The sequence below is a fragment of the Natator depressus genome, chromosome 24 (assembly GCF_965152275.1).
Source record: "Natator depressus isolate rNatDep1 chromosome 24, rNatDep2.hap1, whole genome shotgun sequence".
Lineage (NCBI taxonomy): Eukaryota > Metazoa > Chordata > Testudines > Cheloniidae > Natator > Natator depressus.
Window position 1 is genome coordinate 15,274,524 of NC_134257.1, and position 16,666 is coordinate 15,291,189.

Genomic DNA, 16,666 nt, shown 5'->3' on the forward strand with positions numbered 1-16,666 from the left:
GAGGATGGATAGACGGGTACGGGGGATGTATAGACAGATACTAAATTACAACAAAAACTAAGGAAATTCCCAGCCAATACCCTTCTGACAGTGGCTGCAATCATTAAGTCCCTGGGAGCCGCAGCAGTGGGCTATAGAGAGCTAGTCCCCTTTCCCTGGGGCAGACCTCAGTCTCTAATAGCCACTCATCACTGGCAAGGGGGTAGGACCAGCTGCCTCTGCAGCCCCAGTACCTCCTTAGGCCTTAACAAGGCCTCAGCCTGGAGAGTTACCAGGCTGGAGCGCCCCAGTGCCCCAGTGCCCCAGTGCCCCAGTGCCCTTGCCCTTGCCCTTGCCCTTGCCCTTGCCCTTGCCCTTGCCCTTGCCCTTGCCCTTGCCCTTGCCCTTGCCCTGCAGCCAGGTCCTTCCCACTCCCAGGCTGAAATGAGACTAACCCAGGTCTTCCCTTAGCCCTTCTTATACTGGCCCAGCCAGGCCCTGATTGGCTGCCTCAAGCCTGCTCATGATTGGCTCCCTGGGGCAGCCCTTTCCCAGGGCTGTTTTAACCCCTTCCAAACCGGAGCGGGGTGACCTCCCCACTACAACTACAACAGATAGGTGTTAAGTGATTAAAGTGGTAGGCACAAAGAGTGGTTACCAAAATAAAATAAAATTTAAGCGTGCAGTCCAAACTCTCAACCCGATTAGACTGGGCAACAACTAGGTTAAGCAGATTTTCTCACCACACTGGATATTGCAGTCCTTAATATACAGGTTTGTCCCTTAAACCTGGGCCAGTCTCCTTTGTTGGAGTCTTCAGTCTTCTGATCGTTCTTGTTGATTGCAGTGTAGGTGGGGGCAGGAGAAAGGCCGAGCGTGGGGCCCCTGGGTTCTGTTTTATACCCTCAGTCCCATGTGCTTGGGGAACACGAGTCCAGGCATGTCTGGGGGGCATTGCTGAGTCCCCAGCAAGGTTGAGCAATTCCCCTGGTGTGGCCTCACACAGGTGAGTCATTGCATCCTAGCTCCCTTGCTGGACAGTGGCTGTTAATGGTTGTTTTGACACCGTGCCTGGGCGTTGGTTACTTTCCTGGCTGTTGTCTCTGGGGAGCTAATATCTGGCTGATTCCCCAATTTACAGCATGATTTAGGGACCACCATACAACACAATTCTCATAACTTCATATGCACTAAAGATATGAATATTTAGATGGAACAGTGGGTTTCAGCAGTTCCTAATCTTTCCCCTGATACCTCACATGGCCTGCTTTATATGCAATATCATAGTTAAGTACAAGTGAGGAATATGGGGGTTACATGGCGCTCCCCCAAGGTACAGAATGTCACAGGATGTTTGTAAAAAAGTGAGACAAATAGAGGGAAAACAATCTCACTTTTTACCGCTCCCCGTTTTTCCAGTAGAAAAAAAAAGGTGGGGGGGTTTAAAAAGTAAAAGAAAGTGTGATGAACCTCCCCCCCCACCACACACAGACTCGCTTTTTCTTTTTTTCTTTCTTTCACTGGAACAATGTCAGTGGTTGTTTTTTCTTCTCGAGATTCCAAGGCCAGAAGGGACAATTGTGATCATCTAGCCTGACCCCCATATGACACTGGCCAGAGACCTGCCCTGAGTTAATTCCTCCTGTTTGAACTAGAGCAGATCTTGTAGAAAAACATCCAGTCTGGATTTAAAAATTGCCAGTGATGGGATATCCACCACGGTCCTTGGTAAATGGTTCCAATGGTTCATTACTCTCTCTGCTAAAAACTTCCACATTATTTCCGGTCTGAATTTGTCTAGCTTCAACTTCCAGCCATTGGATCGTGTTTGGCCTTTCTCTACTAGACTGCAGAACCCATCATCAAATAGTTAAGGAGGACTTGTGGCGCCTTAGAGACTAACAAATTTATTTGAGCATAAGCTTTCGTGAGCTACAGCTCACTTCATCGGATGCATGCAGGGGAAAATACAGTGGAGAGATTTTATCTACACAGAGAACATGAAACAATGGGTGTTACCATACACACTGTAACAAGAGTGATCAGGTAAGGTGAGCTATTACCAGCAGGAGAGTGGGCACCGTGGTGGGGACCTTTTGTTGTGATAATCAAGGTGGGCCATTTCCAGCAGTTGACAAGATCTTCTGAGGAACAGTGGGGGGTGGGGGAATAAACATGGGGAAATAGTTTTACTTTGTGTAATGACCCATCCACTCCCAGTCTTTATTCAAGCCTAAATTGATTGTATCCAGTTTGCAAATTAATTCCAATTCAGCAGTCATCAAATAGTTGTTCTCCAGGCAGGTACTTACCCTTCACCATCCTTGTCTTAAGCTAAATAGATTCATGCATAAGCCAGAAGAGGGCCCTAGTTCCTTGCACTTTAAGAGAACGTTAAAAAGTCAGAGGGTCATTTCAGAAAGTAACATTTTCAAAACTTCCCCCCACACACCTGGCACTAACACTGAAAAGGGAAAGTGTCAATTTTGCTCCCTTTTAAACGCATTCCTACGTCACCTTCACACACAGCCTTTACTCGTGGAAAAAGAGGGAGAGAAAACAGGTAGAAAGTGGCATTGCCCCATTTTAAAATTGTGAACAATTTTGAAAATACAGAACAAAAAATAGTTCCCCCCACCAATATTTAGTTTAGAAATTGTTTTAAAAAATACAAATGCTTTCATCACAAAGGAAACGAGTGTGCAAAACCACGCCGTTCTCAATTAAACCTCCTTTTGCAACCAAAACATTTTGGTGAAGAAATGTCGACCAGCTCTTGGTTGCAGGGTTGGTTCCTGAGGGGAAGGAGAGAGGAATCTCCTGGGAGGGGAAAGGATACCCCGAGCAGTGGAAATGGCGAGAGTCCAATTTATACTGAGACCTGGCTGAAATTGGTCAAATGTTTTTTCCCATTAAAAATGGTTGGTTTGAAAATGAAAATGTCACACTGACAAATCTGGTTTTCCAAATGTTCTGGGTTTCGTCTGACAAAAACGATTTTTGTTTTTTATTTTCCAGTTTTTTTCTTTTTCGCCCCCTTTTCCAGCGGTTTCCTCTTTTCAGCAGCAAAAGGGAGGCAAGGGGGAGGGGGCTGAGAGGGAAAACCAAGGGAAAATTAAGTTTTGAATTAAAAAATGAATGCCGCGATTTTAAAACAGAAAAGTTGGTGGCTTTCGAAAACTTTTTAAAACGTCCGATTTTGTAATTGCCCCCAGGCCCCTTTCCCCCCAGCTCCTCCTCAGGGGACGAGCAGTTCGCTCTCAGGTCTAGCACAGGACTGGCTGTTTCTGTGAGACTCCAGGACATCTAAGGGTCCGTCTACACAGTCCGCAGCAGCGCGGTGCCCCAGCTGACAGACTCAGGCTCCCGGGGCTTGTGCTGGGGCACCAGGCAAAGCCGTGGAGACATTTGGGCTCTGAGGCCTGGGGAGGGACGTGCAATTCGGGGCCTGAGCTGCAGTGTGGACACAGCAGCTCAGCTGGCTGTGTAGACAGACCCTAAAGGGTTCTTGGGGTGCCTGGGCCCGAGCACGACAGGCCTGGACCCAGGCCCAGACGCACCCGGCGGCCTTCCCGGGAGGGGGTGACAGACGCACAGGACAGAACTCACTAGTGGGACTGGAAGGAAGGAGCAACGTGGCCACAAGGAGGTGCTGTTGCAGCACATGCTCCTCGCTGGGCTGCTGCTCCCCCAGGGCTGCGGGCGGAGCTGGAGCCAGGCTGCAGCGCTCGCAAGGCAGAAAGCAAAGCGCCCAGCCTGGGGCATCCGCTCGGTGCCCCCGCGCTGCAGCCAGCCCAGCCCGGAAGCAGCAGCAGCCATCCTGTGGACTGGAAGGGATCTCGAGCGGTCGCCTCGTCCAGTCCCCTGCAGTGGTGGATTCCCGCATAGCCGATGGGGCCCGTGCCCAGGGTCCCCGGCCAATTTGGGGGTCCCGCAGGAGCGGCCGGAACTCTGGCCCCGCCCCCGGCTCCTCCTCTTCACCCCTGAGGCCCCGCCTCCAGCCCAGCTGGATTAGCTGCTTGCCAGAGCCCCACACTGAGCTGGCCAAAGGCCCCCCCCACACACGCTGTGCCAGACCAAGGGGGCTCCCTGCCCTGTGTGTAGCAGAGCTGGACTGAGCCCCTGCCATGCCCCCACACCATGTGGGGCTGGACCGAGCCCCTCTCCCTTCCTCTCCTCCCCACCTCCCATGTGCAGCTCTCCTGAGCTCCTCTCCCTTCCCCTCCTCCCCTGGTGCCTACTCCCCCCACGCAGAGCTGGCCCTGTCCCCTTCCCCATGCAGGGCTGGACCGAGCCACTCGCCAAAGCCCCCTCCTCCCCTGCTCGGGGCTGGCCCTAGCCCCACCGCTCACCCTCCCCCGCTCCTTTTTTGGGGAAAGTGGGCATTTGTCCTGTTTCCTCTTGCCACTGAGCTCTGGGGCCAAAATGGGACATATGGTCACCCTAGGTCAGGGGTCCCAAAACGTTTTCAGTCATACCCCCTTACCTCGTCTGCCCCCTCCCCCCCCCCCGGGAGCTAGGACCAGGAGCGGGGCTGGGACCCACAGTCAGCGGCTAAGAGGAGGGTGCGTCTGGGAGCAGAGTTGGGGTGGGGGCCGGAGCGGAGCTGGGGGCAGTTCAGGGCTGGGCCCCGCCACGCCTCTCCCCCCCAAATGTTCCTCTGTGCCCTCCTCGGAGGCCAGACTCCACTGTTTGAGGACCACTGCCCAAGCAGGGAGCCCAGGCAGTAGTGAAGAGCCCCGGACCCTGCACCTGCCTTGGGCGGGGGGCCAGGGTGCCCGAGAACAGCCCGCAGCCTATGCTCTGCCCCCTAGGGCAGGTGGAGGGTCCAGGGTTCCCCACAGGGGCCTGGGCTCCCTGGGCAGCTCTTCCCATGGCCCAGCTTCTGGCCAGGCCAGGGGGCAAAGCCTTGGGGGGAAGTGGAGGGGCAGGGGGGGGCCCATGGCATGGGCGATGTGGGGGGCCCAAATGTTCTTTGTGCCCAGGGCCCCAATATATATTAATCTACCTCTAGTCCGCTGCACTCGTGGCAGGACTAAGTATTATCTAGACCATCCTTGACAGGTGTTTGTCCAACCTGCTCTTAAAAATCTCCAGTGATGGATATTCCACAACCTCCCTAGGCAATTTATTCCAGTGCTTAACCACCCTGACAGTCAGGAATTTTTTCCTAATGGCCAAACTAAACCTCCCTTGCTACCATTTAAGCTCATTGCTTCTTGTCCTGTCCTCAGAGGTTAAAGAGAACAATATTTCACCCTCCTCCTTGTAACAACCTTTTATATACTTGAAACCTGTTACTATGTCCCCTCTCGGTCTTCTTTTCTCCAGACTAAACAAACCCAGTTTTTTCAATCTTTCCTCATAGGTCCTGTTTTCTAGACCTTTAATCATTTGTGTTGCTCTTCTCTGGACTCTCTCCAATTTGTCCACATCTTTGCTGAAATGTGACACCCACAACTGGACACAATACTCCAGTTGAGGCCTAACCAGCACGGAGTAGAGCAGAATTACTTCTCGTGTCTTGCTGACAACACTCCTGCTAATACATCCCAGAATGATGTTCGCTTTTCTTTGCAGTAGTGTGACACTGTTGACTCATATTTAGCTTGTGAGCCACTGTGGCCCTTTCTGCAGTACTCCTTCCGCGGCCATCATTTCCCATTTGTATGTGTGCAACTGATTGTTCCTTCCTAAGTGGAGTACTTTGCATTTGTCCTTATTGAATTTCATCCTGTTTATCTCAGACCATTTCTCCAGTTTGTCCAGATCATTTTGAATTTTAATCCTATCCTCCAAAGCACTTTCAACCCCTCCCAGCTTGGTATTGTCCCTTAACAGATCTTGTGGTCATTGGGCCGTTCGCTCGAGGTCTGCTCTGCCGGCTGTCTGCGCAGAGCTGAGGCAGCACACAGAGAGAACACACCTACGCAGCCGAACGTCTGACAGCAATTAATAGTTTAGCCAAAGTGGAACAGCTGCCACAGGAGTGCTCCCTGCCCCTGCAGCCCCATAGCCCAGGCGGGGCTGTCATGAGAGGGGTGTACTCACGGCCTGGCGCTGCGTCAGCAGAGGAGGAGAAGTGAAATGGGGTCTCCCAGGCCCCCAGTGCATGCAGTAATCATGGGGGGGGGCTCAGTTTGAAACGGCCCTGTTGCACTGCCCAGGTTTAGCTGCGGACCTCCTGGGGAGGGGTCATCGCTGGGAATCCCCCAAGGAGATTGGCCCCCAGCTCCCCTTGAGAGGTGGGACTTAGGACTCCCCTTCTCCTCAGCATTTCCTATTGGCCAGCTTAGACGGCTCCTGCTCAGCCCGCTGGCCACTGCGGATCCCATTTCCAGGCACCTCTCTCTGCCCAGGCACTGGGGAGGGAGCCTGGGAACCAGGCGCAGGGCTGGGGAGTACGCTGGGCGGCAGGGTGCCTGAAAGGGTGCGCCTGCCCCGCGTGCTAAGTCCGGGCTCTGACTCAGTTTGGGCCCAGCCCCCCTTCTGCCCACACACCAATTGCTTTGAGTCAGGCCAGCCAGCACTCAGGGCCCGGGCCCTGCTAGGGGTGGATCAGAGCCCAAGTCCCACCGTGATTTGCCTGCAAGCCCCGTTGTTTTGCCGCCCCGAGGCAGAAGGTCTGTGCCAGGCAGTGTGGACGTGTTAACACGGTGGTGAGACCTGGGGCCAGCGATTGTAAGTCCAGGTTTCCAATGCAGTGTGGACACTCGAGCATGGACTTGGAAACACCCAGGGCACAAGGCGTGTGCCACAGCCCCAGGTCTGCAATGCAGGGCAGATGTACCCAAAACAAGGCCTTGCAATGCTGAGCCTCTGGCCCCATTGTGGATCTTGCCCTCAGCTCTGAAAACCAAACCTACTGGCCCCTGAGCAGGGTTGCCGACCCTCCCGGTTTCGCCGGGAATCTCCCGAAATCCGGGCTTAATTTCCTGGAGGCTACTGAAGCCAAACTGGGAGATTTTAAACTGCTAAAAGTCCAGTGGCGCAGCAGGGCTAAGGCAGGCTCCCTGTCTGCCCTGGCCCCGTGCTGCTCCTGGAAGCGGCCTGCACATCCCTGCGGAAGCGAGGCGGGGGAGGAGCAGGGGGTCTCTGCACGCTGCCCCCACCCCGAGCACTGATTCCGCAGCTCCCATTGGCCAGGAACCGCTGCCAATGGGAATTGCGGGGGTGGCGCCTGTGGGCAGGGGCAGCGCACGGAGACACCTGGACCCCCCGCCCCTAGGGGCCACAGGGATGTGCCGGCCGATTCCAGGAGCTGCAAGGAGCCAGGGCAGGGAGGGAGCCTGCCTCGGCCCCTCTGTGCCTCTGACTGGGAGCTGCCCGAGGTGGACTGGACACATTTTGTGTGTCTGTGCCATGCCCCGAGTGTTTCTGGACCAGCACAGAGCCAAGAAAGTGGATTTAAAAACAAAAATCCACAAGCCTGAACCCTTCCCAATCCCCCGGCTGCCTGGCTTTGATTTCTGAAAACAGCTGGGCAGACACAGTGCAGAGACCAGACACACTCGGGTCACGGTGCGGACACACGGTGCAGAGACCAGACACGCTCAGGGCAGGGCGCGGACACACGGTGCAGAGACTGGACACGCTCGAGTCACGGTACGGACACACGGTGCAGAGACCAGGCACGTTCGGGTCACGGCGCGGACACACAGTGCAGAGACTGGACACGCTCGAGTCATGGCACAGACACACGGTGCAGAGACCAGACACGCTCGAGTCATGGCACAGACACACGGTGCAGAGACCAGACACGCTCGGTGCAGGGCGCGGACACACAGTGCAGAGACCAGACACGCTCAGTGCGGGGCGCAGACACCCGGTGCAGAGACCAGAGATGCTCAGTGTAGGGCACAGACACCCGGTGCAGAGACTGGACATGCTCGGTGCGTGGCGCGGACACACGGTGCAGAGACCAGACACACTCTGTGCAGGGCACGGACACACAATGCAGAGATAAGACACGCTCGGGGCACGATGCGGACAGACAATGCAGAGACCTGATATGCTTGGTGTATGGTGCGGACAGACAATGCAGAGACTGGACACGCTCGGTGCAGGGCTCGGACACACGGTGCAGAGACCAGACACGCTCGGTGCAGGGCACGGACACACAATGCAGAGACCAGACACGCTTGGTGCAGGGCGCGGACACACAATGCAGAGACCAGACACGCTTGGTGCAGGGCGCGGACACACAATGCAGAGACCGGACACGCTCGGTGCCGGGCGCGGACACACAATGCAGAGACCGGACACGCTCGGTGCAGGGCACGGACACATGGTGCAGAGACCAGACATGCTCGGTGGCAGAGGGGGCCGGGTCTCAGCTCTCCCCCGGGATCAATGGGGCAGCTCAACCCCTCAGTGGAGTTTTTTCAGGCTGGTTCCTCCCCGAGGTTCCTCGATGAGTTTGGCCGAGGTCTCATTCCCTGGCAGCAGACAGACCCCTCCCCCCATCTCCCAGCCCCTGTGCTGCAAGTGGGGCCTGCGGGCCCCCCCCCCACGGCCCAATCTGGGGCCGGGCCTCTGCACTTCCAGCCTCCTTTCCCTGCCTGCCTCCAGCTGGGACACAGCCCAGCCCCCCTGCACCCACCGCGCGGCCCCTCCCAGCTCACCTGGGGGTGGAGCAACAAAGAGGTGGGTACATGCGGGAGATCGGATGAGTGGGGGCATGGAGGGGACGTGGGGGGTCAGAGCAGTGCAAGGCTGGAGGAGATTTGGGGGGCGGGGCTGGAGCGGACATGGGGTCAGCACAGTGGGGGGCTGGAGGAGATGTGAGGGGTCAGAGCAGAGGGGGGCTCAGAGCAGTGGGCGTCTGGAGAAGATTTGGGGGGCTCAGAGCAGTGTGAGGCAGGAGGGGGGCTCAGAGCAGTGGGGGGCTGGAGGAGATTTGCGGGGGGTCAGAGCAGTGGGGGTCTGGACAAGATTTGAGGGGAGCACTGTGAGGGGCCCATGTTCGGCAGGGCCCAGCCCGGTGGGTGAAGCTCTGCCCAGAGCTGGTCTCCAAACTGGCCATTTCCTGGACCCCTGGCTGACAGTGACCCCAGAACAGAGCCCCTCCCCCACAGTGACACTTCTGGGGGGGAAGGTGAGTGATGCTGTCTGGGCCCTGACCCCTCTCATGACCCCCCCTTCCTGCTATCCCCCCAGCTGCTCCTCCAGGCCAAGGGGGGCTCTGGGGTTCCCCTTCCCCAGTGCTCCCTCTCCAGGGGAAAGAGCCTAGAACTCCCCTGCCCCGCCCCCAGTCTCCCCTAGCTGAGGGGAGGGGGCTTCCTGCCCCACAGCTGCTCCATAGGGACGGGGAACTCAGTGCAGCACAGGAGTGTGGGGTGCAAAGGAGGGGGGGTCAGAGCTGGGCTGGGGGGATGCTGGGGAGTTTTGGGGTTTCAGCTCTGACCCCCCAAACCACACCTGCCCCCTTCAAAACTTGTCCCTGCTCCCCCCATGCCAGCCTCTGCCCTGCTCCTGCATCCTCTGCCCAGCCCCTCAGCCTGTGGGGCCCCAGCAGACCCCCCCTGTCTGTGGGGCGCAGGGCTGGGGGGCAGCGGGCTGGGCGGGGCAGGCGGAGCAGCCCAGCTGAGGGGATGGTTCGGTGGGGGAGGAATCCTGGGCCAGTCCGATCTGCGCCTCGGGGGTCCCTGCCAAGGGGCCAGAGGCTGGGGGGGCAGAGCTGGACTAGGGGCTGTGCGGCGACAAGGACAGTTAACAGCCCCACAAGGTTGATAAGGTGACGGTAAGCTTCCCGGTGCTGTGAGAGCGACTGGACCCAAACCTGGGTGCCAGAAAATACAATCCCCCAACACAGCCGGGGCTCACGGGTCTCAGCAGAGCCCGAGTGGGGACAGGACTTGAACTGGCACCTGGAGTTCTGCTGGGCCAGCGAGCCAGGGCTGGACCCACAGGCACCTCTGCCACGAAGTTGGGTCTGTGTGGGGGGGGTGGGGGGGGAAATCTGTGTGTTGGTGGGTAGGGTGTTGGCATGGGCGGGGTGGCATGAATGGGGGTCTGTGTGTGCGGGGGTTGACACGGGCGGGGGGGTCTGTGTGGTGGTGGGTAGGAGGTTGGCATGAGCGGGGGTCTGTGTGTGTGGGGGGGGTTGACACGGGCGGGGGGGTCTGTGTGGTGGTGGGTAGGAGGTTGGCATGGGCGGGGGTCTGTGTGTGTGTGGGGGGGTTGACACGGGCGGGGGGGTCTGTGTGGTGGTGGGTAGGAGGTTGGCATGGGCGGGGGTCTGTGTGTGTGGGGAGGGGTTGACACAGGCGGGGGGGTGTGTGTTGGTGGTGGGGGTTTGACACGGGGGTCTGTGTGTTGTGGGGATTGACACGGGTGGGGGCTCACAGCCGGACACGCAGCGCTGTGCCGACAGCCTGTGGAAATGCAGATCTGGCCGTGACTCTGCCCCAGCACGGCAAGAACGCCCGGACTAGCACCGCGCCGCTCATCGGCTACAGACAGCAGGGGCTGGGCTAGCAGGGGCTGGGGGTCGGGAGTGAGGGGCACCGGCAGAGCTGGGGGTGGGGGGAACCCAGGGCTGGGCTAGCAGGGGCTGGGGGTCGGGAGTGAGGGGCACCGGCAGAGCTGGGGGTGGGGGGAACCCAGGGCTGGGCTAGCAGGGGCTGCGGGTAGGGAGTGAGGGGCACCGGCAGAGCTGGGGGTGGGGGGAACCCAGGGCTGGGCTAGCAGGGGGCTGGGGGTCGGGAGTGAGGGGCACCGGCGGAGCTGGGGGTGGGGGGAACCCAGGGCTGGGCTAGCAGGGGCTGGGGGTCGGGAGTGAGGGGCACTGGCAGAGCTGGGGGTGGGGGGAACCCAGGGCTGGGCTAGCAGGGGGCTGGGGGTTGGGAGTGAGGGGCACCGGCAGAGCTGGGGGTGGGGGGAACTCAGGGCTGGGCTAGCATGGGGCTGGGGGTCGGGAGTGAGGGGCACCGGCGGAGCTGGGGGTGGGGGGAACCCAGGGCTGGGCTAGCAGGGGGCTGGGGGTTGGGAGTGAGGGGCACCGGCGGAGCTGGGGGTGGGGGGAACCCAGGGCTGGGCTAGCAGGGGGCTGGGGGTCGGGAGTGAGGGGCAGCAGCATAGCTGGGGGTGGGGGGAACCCAGGGCTGGGCTAGCAGGGGCTGCGAGTAGGGAGTGAGGGGCACCGGCGGAGCTGGGGGTGGGGGGAACCCAGGGCTGGGCTAGCAGGGGCTGCGGGTAGGGAGTGAGGGGCACTGGCAGAGCTGGGGTTTGGGGAACCCAGGGCTGGGCTAGCAGGGGGCTGCGGGTCAGGAGCGAGGGGCACCGGCAGAGCTGGGGGTGTCTCTGGATTGGGGGTGCCCCACTGGGGACAGGGGCAGGGCTGAAACTTTGTGGCCCAAGTTGGGAAGCTCCACGACCTACCATCCGTGTGAATGAAGCGGCCCCGATCCTGCTGACAGAGGGCCCCACCCAAGGTCCTTGGAGCTCAGGGCAAGGAGCCGCCCAGTGGTGCTAACCAGGCGTCAGGTGGGCTGCAATCGATGCCCCATGGGGCTGGTCGGCAGAAGGGGCAGGGCTCTGCAATTGTCCGGAGGGTTCACAGCCCCTTGGCTCCCCCAGGGCTCTGTCCATGGCCGGTAGCCCAGGGGGCCAGCCCCAGAGCAGGGGGCTCCCACTGGCCGCAGGCTCCCTGCCAGCTAGGCTGGGGACTAGCCCAGGGGGCTGTAGGATCCACAGGTGAGGGTGGCCGTGTAGGGGGCCTGCAGGGCCTGTCTGTTTGCCAAGGGGGGAGGCTAGGATCCTGTGCAACATCTCAGGCCTGTGTGTGGGTCACTGTGTGGGGCTGGGCCCGAGCAGAGCCCTGGGCCGTGCGCTGGCATTGGGGGGTTTGTGGGGCTACCGCGTCCAGACACACACACGGCCCTGGCAGCCATCATCACGCGCCCCCTGCCAGCCTCCACACAGCGCAGGGTGGGGGACACGGCCATCACCACAGTCTGCACTGGGCCCGAGGGGCCGGGATGTGGGTGGTGCTGGACCAGCCCCCCATCTGGGTCAGTCAGCCTGGCTGTGCTGGGGCAGGGGGTCCCTGAGGATGGGAACCGGCTGGGGATTGGAGTGTGTGTGTGCGAAAGGGGGGGGGGGGGTGCACGAGGGGCGGGTGCTGGGGGGATGGGGGTGTGCTAAGCAGGGTGCTATAGGGGTGGGGATGTCTCTCTTTCTGCCAAGGGGGTGTGTGTGTCCCTGTACCGGGGTGTCTGGCAGGGTTTTGTGACCGTGCTCCTCATCAAAAGCCACCCTCCCATCCCCAGCTGCGTCCATATCCCGGCCCCCTCCCCCAGCCCTTCAACAAGTTGTCCCCCCCAGCCCCGCAACAATCCCTGGCAGCTGGAGCCAGCTGGGCCCGTCAGACAGGCCCTGGGCTCCCAGCGCCCCTGGATCCTTCCCCCCTGCCCCCCCGGGTTGTGCTTCTGGCAGGTCTGGCCTGGGACCCAGCGCTCGAGGGGCCTAGTCCTGACTCCGTCACTGAGGCCTGTGTGACCTGGGGCAAATCCTGCATCTCACGGGGCCTCGGTTCCCACCCGGGCAACATGGGAATAAATAACTCTGCCGGAGTCGGAGTGTGAGCGCCTAGGGCACCTGGGGACCCTGATCTCGGCCGGGGTCCGGGCAGCACCCGGCACCTGGGGACCCTGATCTCGGCCGGGGTCTGGGCAGCACCCGGCACCTGGGGACCCTGATCTCGGCCGGGGTCCGGGCAGCACCCGGCACCTGGGGACCCTGATCTCGGCCGGGGTCTGGGCAGAGCCTGCTGGGCTCAGAAGCAAGGGCGGCTGACTGGAGCAGTTGGGGCTGCAGGTTGGGATTGAGGGGCACCGGCAGAGCTGGGGGTGTCTCTAGATTGGGGGAGCCCCACTGGGGATGGGAGTGGGGCTGAGACTTTGTGGCCCAAGTTGGGAAGCTTTCTTCAGCCTGTTGGATGAAGTGCCCCCCCTCCCCGGCTGCCAGAGGGCCCCACCCAAGGCCCTTTGAGCCCAGGGGAAGGAGCCGCACAATGGTGCTAACCAGGCGCCAACTGGGCTGTGATCGACACCCCATGGGGCTGGACAGGTGGGAGGGGCTGGGCCCCACCATTGTCCGGAGGGTTTATGGCCCCTCAGCTCTGTCTGTCTGCACCCAGCCCCAGTGCAGCTCCCACAGACTGCGGGCTGTGCCCCAGCTCAGCCAGGTCCCAGCCCAGGGGCCAACAGGACCCACAGGTGAGGGGCTGCAGGTGTTGGCAGTTTGCAAAGGGGGCGGGGGCTGGAATCCTGTGAAGCTTCCTGGCCTGTTTGTGGATCACTGCAGACCCAGCCCCAGAGCCTCAGGGGGTCTTCAGATTGGGGGTTGGGGACTGTGAGCTGGCCGGGAAAGAGATCAGCACCCCGCAGGCTGAGAGCTGAGCTGGCCCTTTAGACACCGGGCAAATCCAGGCCTGGGCTGCAGTGGGCTGGGGGGGCACCATCGGAGCTGTGGGTGGGGGGAGCCCAGGGCTGGGCTAGCAGGGGGCTGCGGGTTGGGAGTGAGGGGCACCAGCTGAGCAGTGTGGAGAGCCCAGGGCTGCGTTCCCTACCTCTGCCCCACGCCATCCCCGCTACTGGGGCTTGTTCAGCAGTTCCCCCCTTGCAGAGCAGGGCTGGGCGGAGCGAGGCCTCTGGAGGTGCCGCCAGGACTCGGGGGTGTGGGGGTCTCGTCCCACAGGGGCAGGATGCTGTTTGAGGAGCTCGACCCCCGGCATGGCCTGTGGGATGAGGATGGCGAGAGCAGCGAGTCGGAGGAGGAAGAAGCCTTGGGGTCGGACTGGGCAGAGGACAGGGGCTGGTGAGAGCTGGGGTTGGAGGAGACGGGAGGGGGGGGGCGCTGCTGAGAGCTGGGTTTGGAGGAGATGGGGGCTGGGGGGCAGTAGGATGTGGGCAGCGGGGGGTGGGACAGATGGTCCATGAAGCTGAGCAGGTCTCTTCTCCCACCCACAGGCTGCAAGAGGAGCCCAGGGTGGGTCACGGCCTCCCCCATCCATGTAACAAGTCTACGAGGCCTCAGCCATGTCGCCGGCAGCTCTTCTCCCCCTGCAGGCCCTGGCCCCACAACCCTGCCCCAGGCCAGGGCTCGCTCCCTGGCTGGGCAGGTAGGTTGGCAGCAGAGGGCGTCGGGGTTGATAGATACCAGGCATGTGGGGCTTGTCTCACCCAGTCCATGTCTGTGCTGTGGGGAGCGGGGCGTGGGCACAGAAGGGGGTTCTGTGCTGGGGGGCTCAGTAGGGGTCACGGTGCTGTGGGGAGCAAGGGCTCCGTAGGAGTCACAGTGCTGCGGGGAGTGGGGTGGGGGGCTCCGTAGTGGTCACGGTGCTGTGTGGAGCGAGGGCTCCATAGGGGTCACGGTGCTGCGGGGAGCGGAGCGAGGGCTCGGTAGGGGGCGCTCTCCCCTTGCGGTCAGTGCTGGCCCCAGTGCAGCACTCGAGGGAGCTATGCAGTGGAGTGGGGGGCTCTCCCTGCAGACCCATCGTCGCCTCCAGGGCGAGGCGAGAGACCCCTGCATAAACGGTTGCCGGCCTCCACCCCAGAGGCAGCCGCATCCCAGCGCTGGGCTAGAACTGCCAGGCCAGGGAAGTGATCTGTACCGACGGGTATTTATCAGGTTCCTGAGCATCCACCGGCGCTCATGGGGAATCCCCCCTGTTTCAAGGGCACCTTTCTGGAGCTGGGCTGAATCGTGAGCCGCCAGGCACTGATCTCTGGGCTCCCCCAGCTGGGCTGGCACGACTGGCACCAAACCCGACAGCGTCTGCGACCCCGGCTGCCTACGAGAGCTCCTGGGAGCCGGGGACGGTAACTGAGGAGATCTGTGAATAAGGGAGAGTCAGAAACAGGGCTTTGCAGCTCATGGGCCCAGCTGGGGGCTGCGGGTCGGGAGTGAGGGGCTCCGGCAGAGCTGGGGTGTGGGGAGCCCAGGGCTGGGACAGCAGGGGGCTCTGGGTCGGAATGAGGGGCGCTGGTAAAGCTGGGAGGGGAGCCCAGGCCTGGGGTAGCAAGATCTGTGGGTCAGGAGTGAGGGGCACCAGCAGAGTTGGGTGTGGGGAGCCCAGGGCTGGGACAGGGGGCTGCAGGTCAGGAGTGGGGGGGCACCAGCAGAGCTGGGGGGAGCCCAGGGCTGGACTAGCAGGGGCTGCAGGTCGGGAGTGAGGGGCACCGGCAGAGCTGGGGGGCTGCTTGTCCTGATCTCTCTGCTCTCCCCTCTGCAGGGTCACTCGCTCTCCACCCGGACGCTCTCCCATCCCTCCTTCTACCCCTACTATGCGGCTTTGTCTCGCGCCACACCAGGGACCCATCCAGTGCCCCATGGGGACCGGCCCCAGGGCTCTGGCCTGCAGGGGGGCCCAGCCATTGGATCAGGTAAGAGTCCAAGTGGGGTATGCGGGGGGAAGGGAATCTCCCTCTCTGTGGCTGGTTCAGCCCTGGGCCCTGTGGGGAAGGGCAGGGTTCTGTGCGGGAGGGGGAGACACCCTCCCCCCGCCCACGGTCTCACCTTCCCCTTCTCTGCTCCAGGTCTCCTGCTTCCCATTAGTTCCAGTGAATTCTTCTACACGGATCCCCTGATGCCCCCAGGGCACCGGGTCTACAACTACCTCTCCCACCCCTCCCAGCAGGTACGGTGCCCCCAGGGGGAGGCAGGGCACAGCGGGTGGGTCCCTTCTCCCCAGCGTTGGCCAAAATGGTGGCTTGGATGTCTTAAGACCCCATAATGTCATGTGGCAGGCAGTTCTGCAGGCTAGTTCTAAACATTATCCTGCCCCAGGAGTTACACAGGGTTAAATCCCAATAACAGCAGGTGGCTGGGACTTCCCCTGCTGCAATGAGTTCCACAGGTTAGCATCATGCAGCAGGCACATCTGCAGCTTAACCATAATAGTAGACTGCTCAAGTGGCTCCCATGGGTTAAATTCCTTTACTAGTAATGTGGCAGGGAGTTCCACAGGTTAACCCTACTAATAGCTTCCGCTAGAGTGTTCTGTGGTTGAACCCTCAGTCATGTTGTGTGGCATGCAGCTCCACAGGCTAACCCTCAGGGGTGTCGGTAGTTAACCCTCCCCACAATATCATGTGGCAGGGAGTTCTGCACGTAACTTTCCCCCCTTCAGCCAGGTAAATAACCTCCCTCTTGTCTGTTCCCTCCAGGTCTGTCAGAGTCTCCGTCTCAGCACCCCAGACCCCATCATGTCGGTCCGTGAGGCTTCTCCTCCTCCCTGCTTCCTGCCCCGCAGTGGCATGAAGTGGCTCTCGCAGGCAGAGTACAACGCGGTCAATGCCCTGCTGGAGCTGCCATATGAGGAGCCGGCCTGCAACCCTGGGGAGGGCTCGCCCAGAACCCAGCTCCTCCTGTCAGCCGTGGAACCGGAGTATGGCCGGGTGGTCACCCAGGAGGCCGCTAATGTCCTGCTCAGCCTGCACAGCTCCCCAGACACACTGGGGGAGCTTCTGGGGGGCCCTGAACCCCCAGCACTTCCCCATGGCCTTGGGTCTGTCATGCTAGGGGCCTTCTTCCCCCACGGGGCTGCAGGGGAACCAGCACTTTAATTCTCGCACCCCCTTTCCCCAGTGATGGTCAGTTCCAAAGGTCAGGGCTACCAGTAACGTGGCGGGGAATCCCAAAGGCCATCCCTCCCCCTAATGACATTCCTCAGAGTTTTTTA

General features: G+C 60.7%; 1 long non-coding RNA gene across 1 annotated transcript; it reads left to right on the plus strand.

Moving 5' to 3' along the window:
* The first annotated feature begins 15,348 nt into the window (after window positions 1-15,348).
* Window positions 15,349-16,240, plus strand: LOC141977266 (uncharacterized). The gene is made up of 3 exons (XR_012636191.1): window positions 15,349-15,368; window positions 15,522-15,622; window positions 16,152-16,240. It is a non-coding gene; the product is annotated as an uncharacterized LOC141977266 (long non-coding RNA).
* The last annotated feature ends 426 nt before the right edge of the window (window positions 16,241-16,666 follow it).